At 33.3% G+C, this 16,114-nt stretch overlaps 1 protein-coding gene across 5 annotated transcripts in view; it reads right to left on the reverse strand.

Annotated features, from left to right (window-relative positions):
* Positions 1-16,114, reverse strand: part of KLF12 (Kruppel like factor 12) — a 539,816-nt gene that overhangs the window by 320,280 nt on the left and 203,422 nt on the right. The window contains exon 1 of one of the 5 annotated variants that reach the window (XM_031958479.1): positions 692-726. The exons of the other annotated variants lie outside the window; for them this stretch is intronic. The gene's annotated coding sequence lies outside the window, so the exon portion shown is untranslated. Of the gene's footprint in view, positions 1-691; positions 727-16,114 lie in introns of those variants that run through there. 5 annotated transcript variants of the gene reach the window in all.

Raw genomic sequence — 16,114 nt, forward strand, 5'->3', positions numbered from 1 at the left:
TGCATCCATGATTTCTCAAAAGAGACTGTCTAATCATTTATAGAGGGAAACCCATAAATTTCTATCACTCTGATTATAACAACTAAACAATTAAATTGGTGCATCAGAACTCTTTTTAGAACATGCATTGCAGATGAATAGTGAGCTGGGTCTACTTGTGAAAAAGAACAAGCTGGATGAATTTGAAAAGATGCACTGTGCTTTAAAAATAATAGTTTATATTTTTAAAATTTGGAAAGCATTTTTCATTTTAGTATCTCATTCAAGCCTTAGATAAGGCTTGTGAGATTTCCAAGCAATCTTTGGCCTTTTTTGAATCATATTTTCCAATATAATTTTAGGCTTCTAGTGCTGTTTTCATATTCACACTTAATTAGAGTACTATTAATATTTGCCTTTTAGGAAATTGAAGCTTGGAGAATATGACGATAGTCACATAGCTTGTAAATAAATATCAAGGACATCATGCAAGTCAAGTCTCTTCAGACTTGAAATCCAAAAGTCCTTCCACTATACTACCTTATCTCTTATACAAAAATTCATGCTGCTCCTTAACACAAAAAATTTTATTTTAAACAGAAATGTTCTCCTTCTATTGCCAGATGTCTGAAAAATCATTGAGTTACACAATCTCTGATAAGTCAAAGCTATATTTAATCTAAACAGCAATGGAGAAATAAAAGGTGGGTACCAGTAAATTGAGGCATATTTTTCCAAAGATGATCTTTGTACATAAAATATCATCTAGGAAATCTATAAGGAAAAGAAGTGCATGATTAAAAAAGGAAGTAATTAATCATGTGCAAAAAATAACAGATGACAATTCTATCTGCTGCTGCACTATTACCCATTTAAAAGGAATATAAAAAAAGATCTGATGAAATGTTTACATCTTATAAAGTAGCCCCTTTGGAAAATCTATGGCAGAACATGGAAAAAAGTACACAGAATAAAGTGTGAATGGGTTTTCTTTTTACCTACCTAGGGTATAAATCAAAAGCCCACTGACATATTGAAATATCAAATAACAGTCATTTGGAGTACTAGACATCATAATAATTATCAAAAAAAGTGAAGAATACTATATAATTAGGCTTGCAGAAAGTTTTTTTTTCTTTGAAAGTGTCATTTTATAGGAAAAGCTGCATTCCTAGATATAATTTTATTACATTTAGAGGCCAAAATACTCTTTATTGGAATCTAAGTCTAATTTTATAATCAAAGTCAATAGGAATACACTTCACTGAATAAAATTTTCAAATCATTTCTATCCGCTATCAAGTGACAGCTGTACAACATTTGTTTAGACATTCTGCTATATTTTCAATAATCATGTTAAGTCTAGCCCAATTGAAAACAAGAAACACAAATAGTTCCCTCATAAATAAAAGAATATGTAAATAAGTAAATAAAAAATGAATGAATAAGATAATTAGATGGAATTAACGAATGAATGAATAACCTGGCCATAACATAATGTGCTGAAATGATCTCTATTCTAGGAGCCAGGGAACCAAGCATTGTAATCATAGCTCAGTTACTAACTAGCTCTGTGGTGATCACTAATTCCCTTCATCTCTCTCTGAGCTTTATTTCCATCACCAATAAAATGAAGAAGTTGGAATAAATGACTTCTAATCTCCAAAGTTCCTTTGCTTTCAATACCAATGTACTTAAGGCACAGAAACTAAGATAATTTTTCATGTTACTGAATATGAAAAATATTTTAATGGTACAAGCCCAAAATGCCCAGGGACTGCTGTTGATGACTAGTGCCTTAGTATATAGTCATTCTCATTTTATTCTGCTTTATTTTGTTTTACAAATATTGTTTTTTTTTTTTACAAGAAGGTTTGGGGCAATCCTAAGTCAATCAAATCTATCACAGCCATTTTTCCAATAGCATATGATCACTTTGTGTTTCTGTGTTATATTTTGGAAATGCTCAATAATATTTCAAACTTTTTCATTATTATTATATTTTTTATGGTATTCTGTGACTGGATAGTCTTTGATGTTTTATTGAAATTGTTTTGGAGCACCATAAACCACATTCACATTCACGTAAAATAGTGAACTTAATTAAAAATGGCTGTATATAGTTCTGACTGTTTCACTTACCAGCAGTCCTCAACTTTCCCATTCCCTGAGACAAAACAATATTGAAATTAGTCCAAGTAATAACCCTACAATGGCCACTAAGTGTTTAAGCGAAAGGAAGATTCAACCTGCATGGTAAACTTTACTGTTATCTCATTTTAAGAAATCACTGCAACCACCATAACCACCACTCTGATCAGTCTGTTAATAGTCATTAACATCAATGCAAGAGCTTCCACCAACAAAAAGACTACACCTTGTTCAGATGACAGCTAGTATTTTTAATGAGAAAATGTTTTAAAATTAAGGTAGGAACATTGGATTTTTTCAGACAGAATAGTATTTCATACTTAATAGACTATAATATAGCATAAGCATAACTTTTAAAGGTATTAGGAAACCAAAAAGAACTCAAGTGATTTCCTTTAATATGTATTTTATTGTGGTCTTGAAACCAAACTTAATTATCTCCAAGGTATGCCTGTAACCAAAACATTACTTGTAGATAATTCATTCTTGAACTAATTAGGGAGAAACCTTCATTTTACACTATATTTTTAGAACAAACCATATTAACAAAGAGACAAACACAAATGTTAAATCATATTGGAAGAAAATAAGGCATCTTTTTTTTTTTTTTTTTTTGAAAAATCAGTCCTATTTAATTTTGGAATGTGTTTTAATTTTGATCTGGACATATGCCACATTTCACAGAATAGCTTTGTTATTTTGTTTGATGACCCTCTAGAGGATCTGGAATACTGCCCAATTTCACCTTGGCTCAACAAATTCCCCTTCTGAAAATTAAAGATTATCCCCAAAGGTTTTAAATATCAAAATAAAAATTCAGAGCTAAATAGTGTCTCCAGCTTCTGATCCAGGACAGTAAAAGCTTAAAATTTTAGTCTACAGTCCCTAGAGTAAAAGAGAAAAGAAAAAGAAAAAAAGAAAAATCTGTCCCAGGTGAGTTGTAATAACTGATACAATGCCATAGGGTTGATAATAAAGCATTAAACTGGAAACTGAGCCATGTTTTTTGTTCATGGCTACACTATTGATATACTGAATGAGCTTTTATACATTGCCTTTCCTTCAGTTAACTGTCATGACATACCTGTGTTATGAAAGTGGAATATATCTCAAAATGAACCCTTCGGATTTTTCTCTTTTATAAAATATCTCATTTAATTCTTGAATACTACATATAATAAAAAGTATATTTTCCTTACTTTTGTTCACTATTTTTTTCTTCTAAACATACCATATGCTTTGAAACTACCATCTCAATTTGAAATGAACAGTTCTTTGGCACAGTGGATAGTGCTGGACCTAAAGTCAGGAAAATTCATTCATCTTCCTGAGTTCAAATCTAACCTCAGAAACTTAACTAGCACTGTGACTCTGGGCAATTACTTAATCCTATTTGCCTCTGTTCCTCATCCATAAAATGTTCTGGAGAGTACATAGCAAACAACTCTCCAGTATCTTTGCCAAAAAAAAACCTAAAATGGGGTCAGAAAGAGTTGGACAAGACTGAAAAATGACTGAATGAATCAAATCCCAATATGAAACAGAACTCATAAGCTAGGTCCTCACAGTTTGGTTAAGTACCTTTGGGGCTCTAGGGTAACCCTATGAAATTATGGAGTATCTTTATTAATTCTATAAGAATTCATAAATTCCCACAACTGTACTCCTTAAATGGATAATTATTATTTAATAAAATTGTATACCAAGAATATTTGGTACCAAAAAAATCCTTTTCAGCTTGTGCCATGTTTTCATATCAACAAATTCTAAATTAAAAAGGATCTAGCTTAGAAAGCACATATGACAAGGAGGTATCTCAAAACTCCTGAAAGTGCTTTTACAATAGTCCCCAGGATATTTTCCTTGGATATGATGCTCTTGGTAGAACCTTAAATGTTCATTTCATCTGCCATTGGCTACATGTACAGACACTGCTAGGATGCCAGGAAAAAGCACAAATCTTCTGGACCTTTCATAATGCCAGGCCAGCCAAGGGGAGAGGAAAGAGACCAAGATGCAGGTTGAAGCCCTGAGCTCTGCTTCTTACCCCACAAAAGATTCCTTCTCAAAGGTTTAACTGGAACATCCTCTCTCTTTGCTGTTGCCAAAGCACACAAATCCCCGAATCTCTTTAAGTTCATGGGGTTTTGTGTCCCAAAGAGTGTGACCAGCTCCCTCAACCAATCCAAATAGATTTTCTGTCACATGCAAACAACAATTGAAATGTGTTTTCACCTGATAGTGAAAAGTGATAATCCTAGATTTTCACCTGATAGTCCTAAGTGGCTGAGAGGTGTTTTCATATGACAAATATATCAGAGGTTAGTGTCTTGATACAATTAAAATGGGGTGGGGTGATTTGGTTGATTTACTCCATCAATCTCCTATTTTGATACTAGGAATGTTATAACATAAGGAAAACATTTCTGGCTATTAAACGGCAGAGTGGAAGTAGATTTCTAAGACTTTGTAGAAATAAAATGGTTGGAGAAATATTTAACTGGAGGTTAAATTAAAGAGAAATCTCTATATATTAATTAAGCCACAGCCAGCACAGAAAATTACCAAAAGGAGAAATGTTTCTGTTTTCATACTGTAAATATGAATCTGAGCAAGAGAAAGAATATTGCTCCTAATTGTGGGCACCAAGTTTCAAAGATTTGTGTGCTTAGCAAGAGTTACCACTACTGGAATCTAAAAAATAGAAGGGACCTCAAGGACCAACCAGGACCTGAATATTTATCTCCTCATCATCATCCCTGACAAGTCATCAACTAACCTTTGCAACAAGATCATCATGAAGAGGGACATTTCGATAGTTCTAATTCTTATAAGTTTCTCCTTAGATGAAGCTTCTATTTGACTCTCTTGAACTCCTATAGGCTCCTAATTCTGCCTTCTGGGACAAAACAAAGCAAGTTTTTTCACTATTTCCTGTAACAAAGGATGGAAAGAGGAAAAAAGAAAGAAAGATGAAGTATCATTTATGTATATAATTAATGTTTAACAAAATAATTTAGGTAGATTATCTCATATGATCTTACTAACATCCCTATGAGAACATTGCTACTATCATCCCCATTTTTGCAGATAAGGAAATTGAAGTAAAGAGCAATTTGTCCAAGTTCACATGACTAAGTAAACATCTGAAGAAATATTAGAAACCAGATGTGCTTGAGGTCAGGGCCAATACACCACTGAGTATGGTACCCTGCTGCTGATGTCTCTTAGCCTCTCAATAATATTTCATTAGAGTATGATGAAAGAAACCTTTAGTCGTGTTTCATGTAAGTCATGATCTCAAGGCCCTTTAACCTTTTGGCCCCATCCTAATGTTCTAAATCTGCTGTGTTCTTGTCCTATTCGATTATTTTCACTGTTGTGTGTTGTGTGTAGTACTGAGTACTACAGTTCTGAAATTGATAAGATTTAGAGCAAACAGGATGTTTCAGGATGATGCTTATATAAATGGGTAAAACAGTGTTACAAGAGAAACTATACTGAAATATACTTAATCAAAATATTTTTTTGAAACAAGTGCATGGATACCACATTAAGAACTCTAGTCCCAGTTGTCACTTAATGTAACCTACAATTGCATTAATATTTTTGACTACCATTATAAAGCTGCTCTTAGTGAACTCAGCCATATCTCTTACATCTTATACTTATTATTATGTGTGGTTTTTTAAATCAATTTCTCAAAGTATACATTTTTCCACTTGTCTCTCTAAAATTTCATTGATAAGATTTGGGCTATGATTTTGGCCTGAAAATATATAGATATGAGCAGTCTCTCCTAACTTGTCTTTTGCACACTTGAGAAAAATGTCAACTATGCTTTTCCAAATCAATGACAAAAATGTTGACTGGTACATGGCCAAGAACAGAACACTGGATGACTTTTTTTCCTCTTTCTCTTTTCTTCTGTCTCAAAGCAAAGGAAAAAAGAAAAGCATTTTAACTCATTAGTAACAGGTCAAAGGGGTCAATCTAGCATTTTCCCATTGCTTAGTGACTATAATGAAATGTCACCCTGTCTGAGATTCTGAGATCTAGCCTGACTAAGGTCACTGTTGGTGATTGCTACTTGAATTTGGATACTAAGTGATGTAACAGATTATGAAAATACCTAGAAAAGGTAAATTACATTACAAAAAGAGATATGAGAGGATAGAAATGATAGAGTACATGCAGCAACTCAGTTACTCAGTTGAACATTTCCCAAGATTCCCCTCCAAATAATTTTAATTGAATTCTGAAACGGTGGGATGAGCTATTTTTTTTTCCACCCCCAAACTACTTAGAATATCAGCAGGGGAAGTCTGTGACATCAGAGCGGAGATCAGCCCCCAAATTCAATTCTACATCATATTAATATCAGCTGGAGTTAATTGTAACAGTCTCAAAAGAAGCTTTGGAAGTTCTTAGCACAGAGATACAAAGTAGCTCAGCCAACTGGTTAGGAAGAGATTACAAGACACTTTGTTGACACTGGGTGTGGGACCCTGTTGCACTCAATACACACTGTTTTGAGTTTCAGATCCAGGTGGGAAAAAGCTCTTGTAGCCCCAGAAAAGCAAGGGCCCATATAACAGTTCCAGGACCAAAAGAAAAAGCAGTACTTGAGACTGAAGTCTCAAAATAGGGAACTGTCCCAAGCCAAAAGGAGCACTATTACTTATAGCTGCAGAGGAGGAAATACCCTTCCTGGGTAAAAACCAAAGCATAAACCAAGAGAGAAGTGACCACCTCCTCTTGCATCACACCACCCTAGAAGCAAGAAAAATCACAGACCTTTAGAAGTAGCTCTGAAAAGGATAGCACACGCACGCACGCACACACACACACACACACACACACACACATTGGGTTTAGTGCTCACTCCATCCTGGAAGTACAGCCCAATTTTAGCATAAAGTTAAGTCAAGAAATAGGTTTTAAAAAATCACCAAATGACTAAAAAACATTTTGATCATGAAAAACTATTATGGTACAGGTTAAGATCAAGACACAAACTCAGAAGAGGACAACAATGCAAGAGCTACAAGTAAAGGTTCAAAGGGGAAAAAAATGAATCAGAAACATGACCACTAAGAATTCTTGGAAAAGTTCAAGAATTTTTAAAATCAAATGAGAAAAGTAGTGGGAAAATTGAGAAAAGAAATGAAAGTAATGTAATAAAATTAGGAGAGTCAAGGTCTTGGTAAAAGAGGCACAAAAATTCAGTAAAGAAAAAAACTTTCTAAAAATGGAAAAGAAGTACAGAAGCTCCATGAAGAAATTATTTCCCATATAAACTACTCAGAAAAATAGGCAAAGAAAGAGTCCTAGCAAATTCCTTTGACATCACAAATATGGCACTCATAGCATATGGAAAGCCAAAAGAAAAGAAGAAAGCTGTATCAATTTCCCCAATTAGGCAAATATTTTAAATAAACTTATAGCAAGAGGATTACAGCAAACTATCACAAAGATCAGAGACAATCACCAGATAGGATTTATTATAGGAATAAAGGACTGGTTCAAGATTAGTATACTACTAATATATATGACCACATCAATTAAAAAAAACTATAAAAAATCATATGACTATTTCAATAGAAAAAGGTTTTTGACAAAAAAATACATAGAAATAAATGGCATTTTTCTTAAAATGACAAATAATATCTATATAAAACCAAGGGCAAACATATGTTAATAGGAATAAGCTAGAAACCTTCCTAATAAGATCAGAGATGCCCCACTATTATTCAATATTTTATTAGAAATGATAGCAATAAGACAAGAAAAAACTGAATGAATAAAAATAGGTTATGGGTGAAAAAACTATCACTCATTGATAGTATTCTTATAGCAGCACTCCAGAAAACCCCAATTGAAATAATTAAGAATTTTAGCAAAAGTTGCAGGATATTTATAAATCTACATCAATCATTAGAATTTTTATATATCACTAAAAATGTTGACCAGAAAGAGATGGAAATTCCATTCAAAGTAATTGTAGATAATATTAAATACTTAGAAGGTTACCTGACAAGACAAATGCAGGAATTTAGGGACACAATTATGGAATACTTTTTATGCAAATAAAAACAAATCTAAACATCAAACAAATTGTAATTGCTCACAAACAGGCCAAACCAATTAATAAAAATGGCAAATCTACCTAATTAATTTGCTTATTTAATGTCATGTGAATCAAATTATCAAAAAAAAAAAAAACTACTTTACAAAGACAGAGAAAAAAATAACAAAATTCACCTGGAAGAACTAAAGATCAAGAATATCAAAGGGTATCTATCAATGGGGGAAAAATGTTTAGAAAGGGAACATAGCAACAATAGATCTCAAATTGTATTTCAGAGTGGTAATTGTGAAAACATCTGGCACTGGCTAAGAAATAGAGTGGTAGAATAGTAGAATAGATTAAGTGGCTAATACACAGTAATAAATGATCATAACAACCTAGTGTTTAACAAAATCAAAGATTCAAGGTTTTAGGACAAGAACTAATTATTTGACAAAAATTGCTGAAAAATGGAAATCAATTTGGTACAAACTAAGTACAGACCAGTATTTCACAGCATATACAAAGGTAAGATAAAAACAGGTATATGGTTTAAATATGAAAAATGATATAATTAGAAAATTAGAGGAACATGAAATAATTATGTAGCTAAGAGAAATTTTATGACTTGAAAAGAAATCGAATTACAGAAAGAAAAAATGGATGATTTTGATTATATTAAATGAAAAACAGTTTGCACACAAACAAAATCAATGCAGCCAAAATCCTTAGAAGAAAAGCAGATTTCTCTAAAAAGTCTTATTTCTCAAAAACATAAAGAACTGAGTTAAATTTATAAGAATACCAATCATTCAATTAAGAAATTAAAACCATGTTAGTCATATAAAAAATGCTCTTAAATCATTATTGATTAGAGAAATGAAAATCAAGGCAATTCTAAAATACCACCTTGTATCTCTCAAATTGGCTAAGATGACAGGAAAAAATAACAATAAATGCTGGAGAGAATGTGGGAAAACTAGAACACTAATACATTGTTGGTAGGGTTGTGAACAGATCCAACCATTCTGGAGAGCAATTTGGAACTATGCCCAAAGGACATAAAACTATGCATATCATTTGATCTAGCAGTCTCACTGCTAAGTTGGTATCCCAAAGAGATCATTAAAAAAGGACCCATCTGTGTAAAAATGTTTGTAGCAGCTCTTTCTGTTGGGGCAAGGAACTGGAAATTGAGTGGATGCCCATCAGTTGAAAAATGGCTGAATAAGTTATGGTATAGGAATGTGATGGAATATTCTATATTTTTTCTCTAAAAAACAATGAGCAGGCTGATTCAGGAAAGCCTGGAAAGACTTACAAGAACTGATGCTGAGTGAAGTGAGTAGAACCAAGGAACATTATACATAGCAACAAGATTATACAATGATCAATGTGACAGACAGGGCTCTTTTCAACAGCTAAATGAAAGTCCAGTTCCAATGGACTTTTGATGAAGAGAGCCATGTGCACTTTCTCATTTTTTTTTCCTTTTTGATCCTTTTGATCCTTTTCTTGTGCAGCATAATAATTGTGAAAATATGTATAGAATTACTGCACATGTTTAACATATTAAATTACTTGCTGCCTACGGGAGGGGATGGAGGAAGGGAGGGAGAAAAAAAATTTTGGAACACAAAGTTTTTGCAAGGGCAAATGCTGAAAACAATCTATGCATGGGTTTTGAAAATAAAAAAACTTTATTAAGAAAACAAAACAAAACAAAAGCCTGGAAAAACTTGCATGATGCTGCTGAGTGAAGTGAGCAAAACCAAGAGAATACTGTACACAGTAACAACAAAATTATGTGATAATCAATTGTAATGTATTTGGCTCTTTTCAATAACTCAGTGATTCAACAGACTTGGGGTGGAAAATATCATCCACATCCAAAGAGAGATATATAGAGACAAAAAATAGATAAAAGCATAATATTTTCACTTTCATTTGTTTTTCTTTCTAATGGGTTTTTTCCACTTTTGGTTTGGTTTTTCTTGTACAACATGACAAATATGTAAGTATGTTTAAAATATTTAAGATGCATTTTGTGTGTGTGTGTGAGAGAGAGAGAGAGAGAGAGAGAGAGATTGCTTGTTGTCTTGAGGAGAGGGAAGACAAGGGAGGGAGGAAGAAAAATTTGTAATACAAAGTTTTACAAAAATTAATGTTGAATACTATCATAGATTTGGAAAAATGCTATTGAGAGAAGAAGAGAGAAAGGAAGGAAGGAAGGAAAGGAAAGGAGGGAAGAAAGGAGTAAGGGAGGAAGGGAGGAAAGGAGGGAGGGAGAGATAGAAAGGAAGAGAGAGAGGGACAGAAGGAAGGAGGGACAGGGAGGGAAGGACAGAGGAAGAGATGGAAGGAGGGAGGGAGGAAGAGAGGGAGAAAAGAAAGAAGGAAGCAAGGAGGAAAGAGGGAGGGAAGAGGGAGGGAAGGAGGGAGCGAAAGACCAGTCATTCACCAACGAATTGTACATGATCAAAGGGTACAAACAAGAAATTTTTAGAAGAAACTAAAGTTATCTATAGTCATTAAAAAATGCTCTAAATCATTACTGATTAGAGAAATCCAAATTAAAAGAATTTGGAGGTACCACCTCACATCTATCAGATTGTCTAATATGACAAAAAAGGAAAATGATAAATGTTGTGGGATGGGGGAAAACTGAGACACTAATGCACTCTTGATAGAGTTGTAAACAGTTCCAATTGAAGAGCAATTTGCAACTATGTCCAAAGGGCAATAAAATTATGCACCTCTTTGGATCTAGCAATACTGCCAATAGGTCTGTATTCCAAAGATCAAAACTACCTAAATGTACAAAAATATATATAGGAACTTTTTCTGTGGTGGTAAAGAACTGAAAATTGGGGTACTACTCGTCAACAGAACAATGAATAATTAAACAAGTTGTGGTATGTGACTGTTAATAGTATATTACTGTGCTATATGAGAAATGATGACCAGGATAGTTTCAGAAAAAGTTGGGAAGACTTAAATGAACTGATGCAAAGTCAAGTGAGCAAAACCAAGAGAATATTGTATTCAGTAACAGGAATATCATTTTATGATTAACTTATAATAACTTAGCTAAGCTGATCCATGCCATGATCCAAGACAATTCCAGATGACTTATAACCTCCAGAGAATGAAGAACATTTTTCCCACTTTAATTTTTCTTCATTTTTTTTGGCAACATGACTAATATGGTAATATGTTTTGCATTGTTTCACATGTATAATTGATATCATATTTCTTGCCTTCACAATGAATGAGATCGGGGTGATGGAAGAAAAAGAAAAAATTTAAATATTTAAAGTTGAAGATTACATAAATTTTAAAAGAGAGAAATAATAAGTATATTAGGGATAATTACATTTTTTTCAAGTATTTAATTCTTTTAATTTAATTTTATTAATTTTTACATTTTTAATTGAATCTAAGATTGTTTTGCTCTAAAATGTAATTGCTCTAAAATATCAGCACCTAGTTATCTGCTTTAATATTTTGATAGATTTTGTTCTATCTACCACTCTAAGACATAGATTTATTACCACTCTAAGACATAGATTTATCCTTTGAAGATCATACTATGAATATGGATCAACCTCCTAGTGTCAGTGTATTAAACTGCAACAACAGTTGAAGGCCTTTGAGTAGAAAGTACAAAACTAAAATGGTAAAATAATAATAAATGGGCACTCAAATATTATTTGGAAACTCACATGGCTAATTGCTACTTCTGGTTTTTCTTATCTCTTGTCATACCTGCTGCTGGTCTATAAAAACAAGCGTTTTGTTTTTCAGCTAAATACAACTTTTCCTTTTCCTTTTGATTAAAATTGTACAATGAGAAACAAACATTTTTTAAAAACCGTTTTCCTAAAATTATTTTTTGTTATCATTACTGACTTGTTTCAATTATGTCTGATTTTTTGTGACTCCATTTAAGGGTCTTCTTCCCAAAGATATTTGAATGGATTGCCACTATCTTTTCAGCTCATTTTACAGACAAGAAAACTGAGGGCAAAACTACTGGATCACATAGTAAGTGTTGGAGGTTAGATTTCAACTCGAGAAGGTGAGTCTTCCTGACTCCAGGACCAATTGTGCCACCTAACTGCTCTGAAATTATTATGGCAATTCTAAAATTATTATGAGGCCCTAGTTTGTGTCCTTCTTTCAGATCAAATTTCCTTCCTTAATTTTTACTTATTAAGGGCCATAAATTAATATTATGCAACAGTATAGGAAAATATTATTCAAGAGAATTCTTAAAGAGTTACACAGGAAGAAAACTGCCCTCCAATAAACAATGCATTTTTGGAAGAATTTAACAATATTCTCTGTTCCAAGTTCAACCACAAATTCCATTTTCTATTAAAAAAATGAAAAATGAATATTCTGTTTTCATCTTGGTATTCTGTATAGAATTACCAAGTAATCAGTCAAAAGGAAGAAAAAAATCTGGGCAACTCGGCCATGTATTTCTTTGTACAAAGGTTACTGGGAATTAAAACATACTTAATCCTAAAAGCAACTACTATTATTAAGTCTGAGTACTAAAAACATTAAAAAGAGACATAGTTTTATTCCCTACTTGGGAATCCAAAAGGCTATCGAATACTCCCACTTTTTTTTTCTTTTCCCAAAATACAATTTTCACAGATGCTTAAAATGTTACTCTGTTATTACAGGATTACAACTATACTGTCAAGATCAAGAAAAGACATGATCAGTATAAAAGGGGCAATATATACTTTTGGGTACTTAATCATTCTCTACCAGCAGTAAATAAAATTACCTTCAACTGTTCTTGTTAGGAATAAAAAAATCTCTCTTCTTTGCAGAAATGGGGGACCATCAGTTTGCAGTACTGCATAGATAATGTCAAACATGTTTGATGTGTGGGCTAGTTTTGCTGAATTTATTTCCCTCTTTTTTATTCCTGATTCTAAAGAATGGTTCTCTGGGTAAGGGAAGGGAGGACAAATAGAGGAATAAATACAGATGGAATTAAAACAAAAGATATAAGTAAAAAATTGATTTAAAAATAAAACAGAAACCATATTATTTCTTTCAAATCTATTACATTTGAACCAATAAACTTTCCCCCAAATATGAACTTAGTTTGTGTATAACTAAGATCACATAACACAGACATGTAAAAATGTAAGTCATCACTTAGTTCTGGCTCCTTTTTTGCCATGAGGTAAAGGACCTTGGACAGTCCCATAGAGAGTAAGCAGAAAAGTCATAATTCACTGAGTTGTAAATCCAAGTACAATCATTCTCCATACCTGGACAGATTCTGAATCTTTGGTAGTGACCAACGAGTCTAACATTTATTTTTACAAATAAACAAACTTGGGCCAATGTCACATAACCAGTAAATGGCATAGCCTGGATTGATTCTACTTCTTCCAACACTAAATTGAATTCTCTTTGCACTAAACTACACCAGCCACTCTCCGAGTCATCAATTTATAGACCTAAATAATTTAACAAAAGGCAATTTAAGAGTGCATATATTTCTGAGATTGTGATTTGAATTTTAAAACAACAAAAACCAGTGAAAGAAAACTTAAGCAAGTCATTTTAACTCTGTTGCCTCAGTTTCCTCATCTGTAAGGTTAGTAAACTAGACTTCCCTCCCAGCTTTAAGCCCTTTAATTTAATCAATTTGTTTGGAGATTTCTGATGTATGAGTTGCTTTCCTAGGCATGAGATTATTTTCCATTTCTCAACTTCTTTTCAGACTTTATGTGAAAATTATTTTATGATTGGAGCAAGCTTTTAAGTCACAGAAATAAGAGCATGTCTATTTATCTTTGCTTCTCTACCAACAGGATAATAAATCAGTTTTGCAAGCACTTCTGGAAATCTGACTGCCATCATTCATTTCTTTTGCTAAAAGGAATTCTATAAAATAATTTACTTTTTATGTATATGAAAGTCAAGATAATTCAGTTTTTAAAAGATAAATTGGGTCAATATTTAGCATGAAGTTAAAATCAACAATGTAAAAATTGTCTGCTTTATCGTTCTAGATTAAGCAATTCTCGATATTCTGACACATACACACAAACAAGCTATCAAATAAGAACTGAAATGTTAATAAATTTACTTCAAAGTCACCATGTGATATCAAATACTGCTTTTCAATTTATTCAATCACTTAATTTTTTAATGGAAAAAGTCTTTTAGGAATTCTTAGGTACTACAGGTTATATTACTGTATTCACTAACAAACGTGAGAAGCAACTATTTAGTCCAAAAGAATTGGTAAATCCTGGCTTTTTAATCTACACGTAAACAGTACCTATAGGGAACAAAATAACATAACAAATAGCAGTTTCAACTATGCAATTCCATGGGTCTGGAATTAATTCCTGCCATTTCTCCCTGCTATAGCTAACAGATCTGGATATAAAAATCCCAACATCAAACTATCGGATATCAGAAGAGAAAAAAAAAAGTCTCAGGTAATTAATAACAACAAAAATGAAAATAACAGCAGCATTTTATATAGCACTTTTAGATTTGTAGTTTTTGAAAAATATCTCATTTCGGGGCAGCTAAGGGGTGCAGTGGATAGAACACTAGCCCTGAAGTCAGGGGGACCTGAGTTCAAATCTGACCTCAGACCCTTAACACTTCCTAGCTGTGTGATACTAGGCAAGTCACTTGAAGAAAAAGAAGGAAGAAGAAGGAAGAAGGAAGAAGGAAGAAGAAGGAAGAAGGAAGAAGAAGGAAGAAGGAAGAGGAAGAAGAGGAGGAGGAGGAAGAGGAAGAAGAAGAGGAAGAAGAGGAGGAAGAGGAGGAAGAAAAGAAGAAGACAAAGAAGACGACGAAGACGAGACGAGGAAAGGAGGAGGAGGAGGAGGAGGAGGAGGAGGAGGAGGAGGAGGAGGAGGAGGAGGAGGAGGAGGAGGAGGAGGAGGAGGAGGAGGAGAAGGAGAAGGAGAAGAAGAAGATCTCTTTTTATTCTCACAAAAACTCTGGGAGGCAGATGCTCTTCTTAGCTTCATTTCACAGATGAAGAAACTGAATATAATAATTGACTTGCCCAGTGTCAACCAGTGCCTGAGTCCTTATAAGATCACTGACAAATATAGATTCAGCCTCCATCTGATCATTTCTAATGATGGAGAATTCCTTACATGAAGCAGTCTATTCTATCTTCAAATAGTTCTAAGTCACTAGAAAGATTTCTGTTGGGCCAAAATTTGTGACCTTGTTACTTTTACTTATTCTGTCCTATGTAACCATAAGGTTACTATGTAACCAAAAGGTAACTTTTAAATGTCTGAAAACACAGGGGGCAGCTAGATGGTTCTATAGATAAAGCACAGACTCCGGAGTCAGAAAATCCTGAGTTAAAATCTGATCTCAGACATTTAACGCTTAGTAGCTATGAAACCCTGGGCAAGTCACTTAACTCTAATTGCCTAATCAAAAAAGAAAAAAAAATTGTCTGAAGAAAGATAACTAGTCTTTCCTCTCCTAAATATTCTCTCTCTCAGCTACACATCCATAGGCTATTCATGTGACATGAATTCTAGTGCCCTTACAATCCTGGTTGTCAACTTTTGGATATGTTTCACCTTACTCTTTTTTCCTAAAATATGATATATTTTCTTCTTAACTTTATACACCCAGCAAATCACCCCAGCCAATGATCAGAGAAGGTTCAGACACTGGACCCCTTACTATATATTAGAGACCCTCAGTCCAAGGCTTTTGGCAAGCTCAGAGAAGGTCCATACTTGCCCTTGCTACTAGAAACATGTAATATTCTATAGCTAATAACTCTCTAAATTAATAAAGTCTAAATTATGCTAGCTTTTTTCATTTTTGGAAGACTCAGGATTTCAGTTCACTGAAATTCAAGTTCTTTTTACTTGTGTTACT

The sequence above is a fragment of the Sarcophilus harrisii genome, chromosome 3 (genome assembly GCF_902635505.1).
Source record: "Sarcophilus harrisii chromosome 3, mSarHar1.11, whole genome shotgun sequence".
Lineage (NCBI taxonomy): Eukaryota > Metazoa > Chordata > Mammalia > Dasyuromorphia > Dasyuridae > Sarcophilus > Sarcophilus harrisii.